The sequence below is a fragment of the Cupressus sempervirens genome, chromosome 8 (assembly GCF_028749045.1).
Source record: "Cupressus sempervirens isolate cs-2001-9-10 chromosome 8, ASM2874904v1, whole genome shotgun sequence".
Taxonomy (NCBI): Eukaryota; Viridiplantae; Streptophyta; class Pinopsida; order Cupressales; family Cupressaceae; genus Cupressus; species Cupressus sempervirens.
Genome location: NC_143125.1, coordinates 448,767,715 through 448,781,364, shown reverse-complemented (window position 1 = coordinate 448,781,364; position 13,650 = coordinate 448,767,715). Strand labels below are relative to the sequence as shown.

The 13,650-nt window shown below is 34.8% G+C and overlaps 2 pseudogenes; one reads left to right on the top strand and one right to left on the bottom strand.

The window, feature by feature from the left end:
• Positions 1–114: 114 nt before the first annotated feature.
• LOC149543150 (L-type lectin-domain containing receptor kinase SIT2-like) lies at positions 115–2,927 on the bottom strand (annotated as a pseudogene).
• A 3,284-nt stretch (positions 2,928–6,211) lies between these two features.
• Positions 6,212–13,270, top strand: LOC149543149 (L-type lectin-domain containing receptor kinase SIT2 pseudogene; annotated as a pseudogene).
• Positions 13,271–13,650: the final 380 nt, after the last annotated feature.

The following is a 13,650-nucleotide window of genomic DNA, read 5'->3' as shown; positions in this document are numbered from 1 at the left end:
TTTGTATTCTAGCGTTTAAGTGTGAAGAGAAGAAAATTGGAGGAGAGTCCAAATTTATTGTGAAAGACAAGATTACTAGAAGAAGTGACAGAAGACCATGAAACCTGGTGTGCCTCAAACAGAACCGATTTCTCCGTATGAAAAGGGAGGCGGAAGAAAGTGTGGAAGGTAACCTTGGGCCTCAAGTATTTGAACCAGTTGCCTCATTCCAGGCCTTGCTCCTGGAAGAGGATCACAACATACAACTGCCAATTTCAACACGCGCTCCATCTCATCCTCATCGTAATCATCACCAAGCAATGGGTCAGCTGCATCCATCAACCTCTCATTCGCATACTGAGCTCGCACCCAATCAATCAATACGATTTGAGCGGCATCAACAGCCCTTCTTCCACAACAAACCTCCAACATCACTACACCAAAGCTGTACACATCCGTGCTGCTACTCACTTTCCCTGTGTTAATGATTTCTGGGGCGATGTATCCAGGTGTTCCCACAACACGACTTGTATGTGGGTTTTCATTCTCTTCATACAATCGAGCAAGCCCAAAATCTCCCAACTTTCCATTAAGCTCCGAATCCAGTAAAATATTGCTGGATTTGGTGTCTCTGTGCAGTACCGTTTTCTCCCATTCTTCGTGAAGATACAACAATCCAGCAGCCACATCCTTCAGAATCTTGAACTGTTCCGGCCATCCCAACACACCGTTTGGATTCTCGAAGATGAGGGTGTCCAGACTTCCATTGGGCATGTAATCGTAAACTATGAACAGCTCCCTTTTCCGCTTGCAGAAGCCTCTCATCTGCACTAGGTTTTGGTGCTTTAGACGACCCAAACTGGAAATTTCTACTATAAACTCATCTATTCCTTCTTGACGGATAGATTTCATGTTAGTTTAGTGAGCTTTGGACAGCTGTTCGTCCATTTGTTATTATTTAGCAAGTAATTGTTTTTCTAATTAATTGGTTAGGTTAGAGATAAATATTTGTTAAATGACCACTTTTGGAAACAACTAGAAACCAACTTGGTTAGGGTTGTTAAGTTGTTTTAATCTTGACCATCGATTGTAAATCGATCTTGGCCATTGGATTACCAACAAGAGTAGTATAAAAGGAGGTCAGGGGGGCATCTGGAAGAATGAGAAAGAAGTTTGGAGCAACATTTGCAGTGCTAGCAAATGAGTTTGTAAGTTTGCAGTGTTAGCAAACAGTTTTGCAGTGTTAGCAAGGGCGCATTGTTAGCGTGGGAATAGCAGTGGGGAATATCAGCGGGAGAAATTAAGAGGTTGTCGGAGTTCTACCAGTGAGAGGCAAGAAATTTTGCATCTCTTGATTTGCTAAAATTTAATATAATTCTTCATCTATGGAACTGGTTTTCCCTTAGGAGTTTTTCAGAGACAATTTGTCTGAAAATATTGTGTTCATTGTGTTGCGCATTTCTTTCTGTATTTTATAAATGAAGTTGCAATTGTGTTATTTTTCCATATTAGGTGAAAATTTATTTTCAACAATTTGATAATCTTTTAAGATAAGAGATTAATAATCAGTGATGACAATAGTTAATTTTTCACATTTCACCACAACTTCGAACCCACTACAGAGAGAACACCTTTGTAAACACGGCCGAATCCTCCACAGCCCAAAAATTGGTCGTCTCTGAATCCATTTGTGGCAAGATACAAGTCTCTATAGCTGAATCTATGAGGCCAATACCCAACCTCCCCTCCTGCAACAAAATTCCTGCGTTTTCTTCTCTTCAACCACAACAGAGAACCTACCAGCAGTACCAAGATTAGAACTGTAAAAATCACGCTAAAAATAGCTTTTTGTCTAATATTTTAGCTTTGTTGCGGAAGGAAGGATGGAAGATGAGTTGTGTCCAAGCGAGAAGCTACTCCATTCATACTGAAGCTCCAAGAAAGGATATAATGATCCTCAACATATGTTCCTGTAGCCGCGGAGAACCCAACAGACATTTCTTCTTCAATAATGGCAGACAGACTGAAAATTTTCAGATAAGTGGCTTTAGCGGCCGAAGCGAACCGGCTTGTACAATTGTTACATTGAGTTCCGTTTCAAGATGATCATAATCAATCCAAGCTTGAATATTGTTTCCACTGTTGAGATCCAAATCTTGGAACTCGGTTTTGGTAGTCCAATAACCCGCAGTCATGGACATCGTAGAAGTGAGATCGTTGATGTCCAGACCCACATGATTGTCGTTCATGTCTTGGAATTCCTCGTTCTTGACTGTGTCGAACTCGATGGCAAACAAGTGATTGTAGGGTTGTCCGTTACTCGAAAGATTAATCAAACCCAGAAACTCAGTAGGTAAAACCCTGAGGGTGTTGATATTGTGAAGGCTAACAGTCAAGTCTTTTTTCTTTCCGATAATCGAATCTTTTGGTTTTCAAAGATTCTTCATTTGTAATATTATTGGAGCCCTTTTATATGCTGCTCCGGCTCATTTGTAATTAACTTTTACACATTAATCTAATACTCTGCAGTCTGGACGTAGCCACTATTGTAGTGAACCAGAATAAATCTGGTGTTGTGTATTTCTTCTTATTGCGACATTTTCATTCTCTGTTTAATCCTTCCAAGGCGACTTTCGAGAGGTCATGATGAAAGCCAATATGTGTCCGCTTCTTAAGTGATCTGAAGAATCAGATACCATGCTGAAGATAAATGTCGTGCTGAATGACCGAAATGTCGTGTTTGTAAGTCGCACAGGGAGAGGGTAAATAGCGGGACCGAATAGGTACTGTGATTGATTTGTGAGGGAGATAACATTGGAATGCACTGAAGTGTTCCCGAATAAGTCGAGGGTCATAGCATTGAATTCATTCAAGGTAAAAGTGTTAAAGGTTTCTGCAATGGCGAGGACGACGAAGAATGTGAGGGCATGAATCCTTCCCACCCACATGATAATAGACCTTTGAATTGTGTTGGAGTTTTTGGTCGATGCTTCAGCTTTTGAAACCGTATACCCAAGGTCGGTTGCTTAGAACTCCGCATTAATGTTCCTTAAAAAGCATTGGAGACATGGTTGCACTCTCATCACATAAAAGAGAGATCACGTACAGAACTTGAAAATGTATATGTGCATAATTTACATAGTCAAACTATTACTTCTGAAGAGATCTTTGTAGTAAAATTTGCTGGATAGAAAAGGTTACTTTACAAGAAGTAAAGTGAATTTGAACCTCATATTTACTATATGATATATGAATGTTTACTTGTTATTAGTATTGTAATAAATTGTTCAACAAAAAATTTCAAATTGACATGTTTCTATATTTAAATTTACTATAGTTAATTTGTAAGATATTGATAGAATTATACATAAAATTAGCCTAATAAACATCTTGGATTTGAAACAAGTCTAGTAATTAACAACAAAAAAAGTTCCTTAAGTCAAGTAGAAACTAGCAACCATAGACAAAAGGAAAGCAAGAGAGCAAGAGTGAACTCTCCTTATTCTAGTTATTTGGGTTCTCTAGTAACAGATTCAACCAATTGCCTACCAAAAAGCCATACAACAAATGTGTTGTGTCCATGTCTTTGGTCTATGCACTCTCCTCCTTCCCAGCTTGCACAAGGTGGAGGGTGGTAGCAACGAAACACATTACATGCATACAAAAGTTGGCAACCCTATCAAATTTGTCATCTAAATCCTCATTTTTCTTGATTAGGCTAGTGATGGATTCCTCTAGTTTGGTAAAATTCAAATTGCCTAGAGATTGTTTGATAGTAGCATCCTACCCCATAGTGCTCTCCTCTTTATAAATGCCACTGCCCATCATATTGTGAATTATGTTCCATTTAGGTGAACCTCACATTTAATAAATAAACGTAATATAGTAATCTAAACCTAACTAGAAACTTTTTATTATTACATTGTGGTTACTCCTACCTGACAAGACAATTTTTCAAAGGGTACAAAAATAGTTCCAAAAATTGGGTCTTAGACAATAACGCCTTTTTGAGTATATAAAATACTAAAAAAAAAGAATAGTTGCAAGTGTAGTCTACAAATTGAGTTTGATGCAATGGGTCAAACAATTTGGATGCATTATGATTTTAGTAAAGTTAGTAGAAGTAGATTCTTATGACCTCTTGTTTAGTCAAACAAGACCATGTACTCTTTGCATAGCTTCCATTTTATATCTTTGAATTAGACGTGGCAGTATATGTTGGGGTGGAAGAAATGAGGAGTCCTCTCAACATTCAAGATTGTAAATGAAATTGACATAAATTAATGGATGCCATTTCTTCAGAAAAAATAGATGGGATGTTTTAGTTCAAAGTTAAATATATTATAAATTATTTCTACAATATTTTTATAATTAAATTTTAGATGTATAGTTTTATTGTCTAATTATAATAGCTCTACCAATACTAAGTAGAAATTAGTGTGTGTTTGAATGATAAGTCTATATTAAATGTGTATAATAGAACAATATTCATGATCTCTTACTTCCTTCTCTTTGAAAAACTAGAATTTTTGTTTCTTTTTTTTCATTTTCTTTCACAAATTTAGATTTATGAAATCTTTATCCTCAACTTACCATCATGAACTTAGTTTTAATTTTAAAATTTCTTAAAATCCTTTTACAATATGTCTATTGTAAACATTTTGGTCATACATTAGCTTCCCTCTATTCTCTATGTAAAATTAGTAAACTATAAATAATAAATCTCTTGTATTTGTTTTGGAATGTACAAAATTGGGCACATTATTCTCCTTTGGTAAAAGTTGAAATGGTGTGTTTTGAGATACTTAGCAAATAGATTAATAAAGATTGCTTAAATTTTATTTTCTAATATAACTTTTAATGAAATACTAGCTTATTCTCTTTTTGAATACCAATTTTGAACTCCTTTCAATGTGACTTTATTTTTACATTTATGTGAATATTTTATAATTTATATCTTGACAAACAATATATATTTTCCATAGCAAGTTAAATTGTGATATTGCTATCAGGATTGAACTCCATAGTTTTTTAGTCAAACTCATTGGCCCATGTTTAATGAGTAGTGGTTCATAAGAAACCATCTCCCATGAGAGTTAATAGAACACTAAGAACTCACTATCTCTAGGTAATTCTCATAGAGGTCAAGCATTTAGATTTCATGGCAGATCACTAATCCCAGTACTTCTCTAGCTTGAGTGTACCTAACTATTTGACTTTGTTATGGAAAATATCTCCTACTTGTCATTTGATGAGCTTAAGGGGCTTTCAAATGAATGTTTGATAAGAAATAACAATTGTTGAAGGTTTTGTGAATAAGGTTTCAAAAAAAAAGTGTTTAATCATGAAAGAAATTTTGTAGTTAGGCAAACCCAAGCTGTCGTTGTTTCTAGGATGAGTGACCTCCCAAGAAGTCTCATCTCTTCACCTTTGTGAGCATTGCCTAGATGTAATGTGTGCTAACTATTCTATTCATTCTTATGAGAGATGATTTCTTGTGAACGACTACTCATGAAACATGGGCTAATAAGTTTGAATAGAGAATTACATAATTGAATCCAAGTAGCAATATCACAATTTATAACTTGTAATTTTATTTTATTTTAATTTTTTTAATGTTGGCTTACTCATTTTCTTAATTTAAAACTAATAAACTAAAAATAGCAAATCCTTCATATTGAGTTTAGATTGCCCAAAACTAAGGATATTATTCTCATATGGGAAAAGTTGATATTGTGTATTGTGAGGGAGTTGTCACATACATTGATGAAGAGACACTTGTTCTTTTTTCAAATATTAATTTTAACCCATTATAGGATTTTTTTCTATTTTCCAATGTTAATTCGTAACTCTTTCGAACGTGACTTTTATTTTACATTTGTACGAAAGATTTACCATTTATATCTTGCAATTAAATTAATAGATATTAGATTATTAATAATATATATTAAGTTAATAATAGATTTTTCTATTAAAAAATTATTGTGTATTTTTTTTTTGGTCAAGTTAATATAATAAAAGTTATTCTACTTGTTCATATAGATAATATTTTAAAAATGTTATGTAATATTTTTTTTTTGTCATCATCTTTCATATGTGACTAGTTTAAATCTTCACCTTGGCTTGACTTCATAACAATACGAATGCAATTAGGTATCCTCCTACCCACAGGTTGATTATTTCACTACATTTCCTTTGAGAGCACAATTGACAATATCGTCCATCCTTAGCCATGTTTGGCACCATTGGAATCTTGCTCCTCCTCTCGAAAACCCTTCCTATGCGAGGCAACACAACATTTATCTTTGACGAATTCAATGGCTCGGCCCTATCTTTCTACGGGAATGCTTCAATTCAGTCCAAATTCACATCCCTCACCAATGAATCCCCACAATTGTTTGACCATGCCCTATAGACACACCCAGTCCCCATGAGAGATTCTCTTTCCTTCAGCACCACCTTCGTGTTCAACATGGTTCCATCGGCTTCAAATCTTTCACTGAGTGGGCACAGCCTAGCATTTATCATAACCCCAAACTATTGGTGACATAGGCTTCCAACTGTCCTTTTAATCTCCCCTGCCTTTACCTGCTCCAACTATTTTATCTATTGTTGTCTTCTCATCGAGAATTCTAGATCTCTCATTTTGTAATATATACTTCTACATTATTAGGTTTAGGTTTAGGGTTTGTTCCAAAAGTTTGAGTCGGCTCTAATATTTTTCCAAAATTTTGTAGATGTTTTATCTTCTCAGCTAATGGTAGATTTCTCTAGAATATTGTATGCTTTCTTATAAAAGGAACTATGTACTCATTTGAGATCACGGGGGAATGAAATATAATATAGTTTATTGTGCAACATCACATCATATTGTTTTGTATCTTTGTTATTTTTTGTCCTCTTCCCATCCATCAGGTTGGTATCAGAGCTATAGAAAATCTGGGCATTGTTTTTATGGGCAGATGTCATTGTGGGTGAAGGGAAAATGAAAGCAAAAAGATCTAAGGAAGAGATCATAGTTGCTATGTGAGGAAGGAAGAGAAAGGGTTTGTAGTGGTTACAAGTTAGAAAGTTTTACTATTAAATCATGGTAAGAACCAGTGGAAGTATTTCATAGCCACAAATTCCTACTTTTAATGGAAAAAATTATGATTATTGGAGCGTCAAAATGAAAACACTTTTTCATTCTTAGGATGTTTGGGATTTAGTTGAAAGTGGGTTCCCTGAACCAGCAGACCAGTAGGCATATCAAGCTCTTTCACAAGCTAAAAAAGATTTATTAAAGGAAAATAGAAAAAAGGATGCTAAGGCACTGTTCTTTATTTAGCGGGTAGTGGAGGAAGCAATATTTCCAAAGGTAGGTGTTGCCGCAAGCTCAAAGCAAGCATGGGACAACTTGCAATCAACATACCAGGGCACAGGAAAGGTAAAAACTTCAAAGTTACAAAATCTTAGAAGAGATTTTGAAAATTTACAAATGAAAGATTGAGATTCAATAGACTCATTCTTTACTCAAACAATGGGGATAGTAAATCAAATTAGATCATATGGAGAAACCCTTGGGATCAACAAGTTATAGAGAAAATACTTAGAAGTCTACCAAATAAGTTTGATTCAAGAGTTGCAGCCCTTGAAGAATCTAAGGATCTCTCCTTGCTATCAATAGATGAGTTAATGGGTTCTCTCTTATCACATGAACAAAGGTTGAATCATCTGGGAACTTCATCATTGGAGAATGCTTTTAAGACTCAACTTTCATTTGGAAGAACAAGAGGAAGATTAGATTACCATAAAGGTAGAGGACATTTTACACCAAGAGGAGGAAGAGAAAATCCATAGTTTGAGAGTAGAAGGCCAACATCAAGCTCACAAACCAATTTCACATCAACAAGAGGAAGGGGGAGCAACCATCATCAAGGAGATAGGTATAACAAATCTAATATCCAATGTCATTATTGTAATAAATTTGGGCATTTTGCATTTGAGTGTAGAGAAAGACAATATGACATGAATAAGCAAAAGGCACATTTTACAAATGAAAGTCAGCCCAACACTAGTGAGCAAAACACCATCTTGATAACATGCAATGTTGCACAAGAAAGTTCTAAAGAAGTATGGTTCTTAGATAGTGGTTGTAGTAACCATATGAATGGGTCTAAGGAGATATTCTCAACAATAGATGAATTAGTAAAATTAGAGGTTAAGTTAGGGAATGATCATCAAATCTCAGTCATGGGAAAAGGGTCAATTAGCATAAGAACTAAGAAAGGTGAAGAAAAGAAAATTCCTAATGTATATTATGTTCCTAGATTGCAACACAATCTCATAAGCATTGGACAACTAGTACAAAAGGGATATAGAATACATTTTGAAAATGGTGAATGTGTGATTCTAGATAAAAGACCAAGCAATAGGCTGATTGCAAAAGTTGAAATGACTCAAAATAGAATGTTCCCACTTAAAATCCAAAGTGATTTATTCTTAGAGCCAAATGAATTGCAAAAAGTAGTTGAATCTGCATTCAAATATTTACACACAAATGAATCTTGGCTATGGCATTTAAGGTTTGGTCATTTAAACTTTAAAGTGTTACAACTCTTATATAAGAAACAAATGGTCTATGGGTTGCCATCAATAGAGCCACTTAAGACAACATGCGAGAGTTGTATTTTAGCAAAGCAACATAGAGAAAAACAATTAGATGGAAAGTCTTATAGAGCAAAACATCCACTTGAGATAGTCCATTCAGATCTTTGTGGGCCAATACAAACACCATCCTTAAGTTGAAAACTTTATTTCTTGACATTTATTGATGATTTCAGCAAACAAGCTTGGGTTTATTTTGTGAAGTATAAATCAGATGTATTTGTTGTCTTTAAAGAATTCAAGGCAAAAGTTGAGAAAGAAAGTGGATACTCTATTAAAACATTAAGAACCGATCAAGGTGGAGAATACATATCAAATGATTTTCTAAATTTTTTCAAAGAAAATGGCATATGGAAGCAATTTACAACAAGGTAAACTCCACAAAAAAATGAAGTAGAAAAAAGAAAAAATAGAACAATTATGGAGATGACAAGGAGTATGTTAAAGGAGAAACATTTTCCAAATGAGTATTGGGCTAAAGCAGTTGCATGTTCAACATAAATACTAAATAGATGTCCAATGAAAGCAATAATAAATAAAACACCAGAAGAAGCTTGGAGAAAAAAGTAGCACAATATAGCACATTTGAAAATATTTGGTTGTGTGGCATACTCATTGGTACCTCAAGAAATGAGACAAAAATTGGATGATAGAGGAGAGAAGTGCATATTTGTGGGATATAGTGAACAATCCAAGGCATATAGGCTATACAATCCCATCACAAAAAAGTTAATAATAAGTCATGATGTTGTGTTTGTAGAAGAAGAAGCATGGGATGGTAGCTTGGATAAGTGAACTATAGTTGCAGCTAGTGTTCCACAAGAAAATGAAGAAAATGAAACTCAAGATGTGCATTCTACAACACAAACAAATGTTCCTAAAACACCTACAAGGGCACCTACCACTCAAAACACTACTACTCCAGCAAGCACTAATAGCAATGAATCATCTAATCCAACACTTGCTTCATTAAGATCAAGATCTATAAATACTTCAAGGAAGACACGAAGTCTTAGAGACATATATGATGAATTACAAGAGGCTGAAAATGATGATTTGTGCATTAATTTTGCACTTTTAGCACATGCTAATCCAATTTATTTTGAAGAAGCTATTAAAGATGATAAATGAATTTCAACCATGGATGAAGAAATTCAATCAATAGACAAGAATGATACTTGGGACTTAGTAGATCTTCCTAAAGGCAGGGATGTGATTGGAGTTAAGTGGGTATACAAAACAAAATATAATGTTGATGGAAAAGTAGAGAAACACAAGGAAAGACTAGTAGCCAAAGGCTTCACACAACAACCGAGTATAGACTATAATGAGAGATTTACACTTGTGGCAAGATTAGACACTGTTAGAATGATTTTATCCATTGTAGCCCAAAATAATTGGAAGGTTTAACAAATGGATGTGAAATCAGCATTCTTGAATGGCATTTTAGAAGAAGTGTATATAAAACAACCACCGGGATATGAAATTTTGGGAGAAGAACATAAGGTATACAAGCTAAAGAAGGCACTATATGGCTTGAAGCAAGCTCCTAGAGCTTGGTACAGCAAAATAGACTCTTATTTTGTAAATAATGGTTTTAGTAAGTGTGGTTATGAACCAACTTTGTATGTCAAATTAAACAATGAAGGAGAAATATTGATAGTTTGCTTATATGTAGATGATTTGATATTCACTGGTAATATGTCAATTAACAATTTCAAGGCAACTATGAAAAATGAATTTTATATGATTGATCTGGGACTCATGAGATATTTTCTTGGGATACAAGTAAATCAAAATGATCAAGGCATTTTCATTTGTCAAAGTAAGTATGCTACTGATTTGTTGAAAATAATTAAAATAAAAAATGTGAATTCAACCCCTGCACTAGTTGCATTGGGTATAAAACTTAGAAAGAATGATGAAAGTCCTAATGTGGACACAACTTTATTCAAAAGATTAGTTGGCAGCCTTTTATATTTGACAGCTACAAGACCAGATATAATGCATGGAGTTAGTCTCATTTCTAGATTCATAGACAAACCTAAAGAAACTCATTGGAAAGCTAGAAACAGGATTTTGAGGTATATAGCTAGAAAAAAGAAATTTGGGATCTTATATGCACATTCAAATCATTACAAGTTGATTGGCTATACAGATAGTGACCAAGCAGGTAGCTTTGATGATAAAAGAAGCACTTCAGGACATATCTTTCACCTAGGATCAGGAGCTATTTCTTGGGCATCAAAGAAGCAACCAATTGTGACATTACCATCAGCTGAAGCAAAATATGTTGCAACAAGATCAAAAGCCTATCAAGCAATGTGGATGAGAAGAGTACTTTCATATTTGAAGCATCCATAAGAAGAACCTACAAGATTATATTGTGATAATAATTCTACAATTTCTTTATCATAAAATCATGTCTTTCATCAATGTAGTAAACATATAGATATAAGATATCATTATATTCATGAATTAGTGAACAATGGTGACATATGTCTTAAGTTTTGCAAGTCTAAAGAACAATTGGAAGACATTTTCACAAAGCCTCTTGCAAAGAATGTCTTTGAATGTCTTCAAGAAAGTATTGGTATTATAGACATACATGGTAGTAAAGATTAAGGGGGAGTGTTGGTGACATAGGCTTCCAACTATCCTTCTAATCTCCCTTGCCTTTACCTTCTCCAACTATTTTATTTATTGTCATCTTCTCATCAAGAGTTCTAGATCTCTCATTTTGTAATCTATACTTCTACATTATTAGGTTTAGGTTTAGGGTTCGTTCCAAAATTTTGAGTCAGCTCTAATATTTTTCCAAAAGTTTGCAGATGTTTGGTCTTCTCAGCTAATGGTAGATTTCTCTAGAATATTGTATGCTTTCTTATAAAAAGCACTATGTACTCATTTGAGATTACGAGGAAATGAAATATAATATAGTTTATTGTGCAGCATCACATCGTATTGTTCTGTGTCTTTGTTATTTTTAGTCCTCTGCCCATCCATCACAAACAAGTCTCTGGTGGGAGCTCTAGCTGGTCAATACCTCAATCTATTCAATGTTTCCTCCATTGGGAAGCCTTATAATCATCTCTTTTTAGTGGAGTTTGATACAGGAAAGAGCAAAGAGTTTCAAGATATCAACAACAATCATGTCAGTGTAGATCTCAACGATCTCACTTTGGTAGACTCTAACTCTGTCGGGTACTAGTCTGGAGCCCAATTGGAACAACTCACTCTCAACAATGGACATAGCATTCAGGGCTGGATTGATTACAAGCATCCAAGGAAGGAGCTCAATGTAATAATTACTCAAGCTGGTTTGCTTCATCCACAAAAATGCTTGCTATCTTTGCAAAATACGAGTCTATCAGACATTCTGCAAGAAGAAATGTATGTCAGTTTCATAGCAGCCATGAGAACCATGTTTGAAAAGCACTACATCCTCACCTGGAGTTTCAGCAACATTGGCTTCACACCAGTCTTAAATGTATCAAATCTCCCATTTTCCTTAATACTCAATAGCTCCAAATCATGGCTAAGGCTCAGTATAATCGTAGCTTTGATCCTTCCAGCTTTTTTGTTCATTGCGACAATGGTTATTTGGATCAAACTGAAAAGGAACAAGTATAAAGATGATATTGAAGAATGGGAAAGGGAGTATTGGCCTCACAGACTTAGCTACAAGGACTTATATATTGCAACCAAGGGCTTCTGAGAAGACCAAATTTTGGGATCTAGAGGATTTGGCCAAGTTTACAAAGGAAATTTGCCTTCAAATGGGGTTGAAGTTGCAATAAAGTTCATTCTTAGACATAGCACAGAAGGCATGAAGGAATTCAAAGCAAAGATTTCAAGTCTCGATCGTTTGTAGCATCAAAATCTTGTGCAAATTAGAGGGTATTGCAGGTGGAGGACGCAATTATTCATAGTTTATGACTATGTGCCAAATGGAAGCCTAGATTAAATGATATTTGGGAAACCAAAGAAGGTTCTTGGATGGCCTCAAAGGCACAAAATTTTGAGGGATGTGGTTGCGGGTTTGTTGTATCTTCATGAGGAGTGGGAGCAGAAAGTGCTACACAGAGACATCAAATCTAGCAATGTTCTTTTGGATTTAGAGCTCTGGGGAAAGCTTAGTGATTTTGGGCTTTCTCGTTTATATGAGCATAATGAAAACCCTTGAATAAGCCATGTTGTAGGCACCATTGGCTACATAGCCCTCGAGTTGATACACATAGGAAAGGCCACTCTAGGCAATGATGTGTTCAATTTTGGTATATATATGTTGGAGGTTGCATGGTGGAGGAGACCAGTTGATCCTTCACAAGGTGCTTCACAAGAAGTTTTGATAGATTGGGTCTGCGAGCTCTATGCTAGTGATCAAATGGTCGATGTAGCCGATCCCAATCTTAATAATGAGTTTGATGAAAAAGAGATGGAGTAGGTTCTTGTATTAGGATTTCTATGCTATAATACAAAGGCAGAAGCGAGACTTTTCATTAGACAAGTTGTCAGAATACTTGAAGGCAAGGATTCTATTCCTAAACTTTTCCCATTTCCTATTTCATTTGGAATGGAGAGTTCTTTTTATGGTAGTGATACTTTTATAACCTCTTGCACTTGGCCCTTTGGTTCTTTTTAGGAAAATTTGATTTGTTTGAACTATAATTTCCTCCATTAAAAGAGCTTCAACCTTGTGCAGTAATGCATGAACCTCAGAACTCTGGTTTCTAAATATGGAATTCATATGGATTTCATGAGTTTTTAATTTGTATGTAGTGTTCTAGATCTGTAATTTCTTCAATTTGTGTAGGACTTCTATTTATGGAAGCAAAAGTAATAGTTGAGTTTTTAATTTCTGATCAATTAATGTTGAAATATATGATTGAGGATGATTTTATGTGAATTTCTTTACTTTGTAATTATTCACAATTTAGGTTAAGATTGGAGGTTTTGCACAATATCTCAGCCATGGCCTATTGACATCACTTTGTAAATCTTTTGAGGAGCTGTTTTATTTTT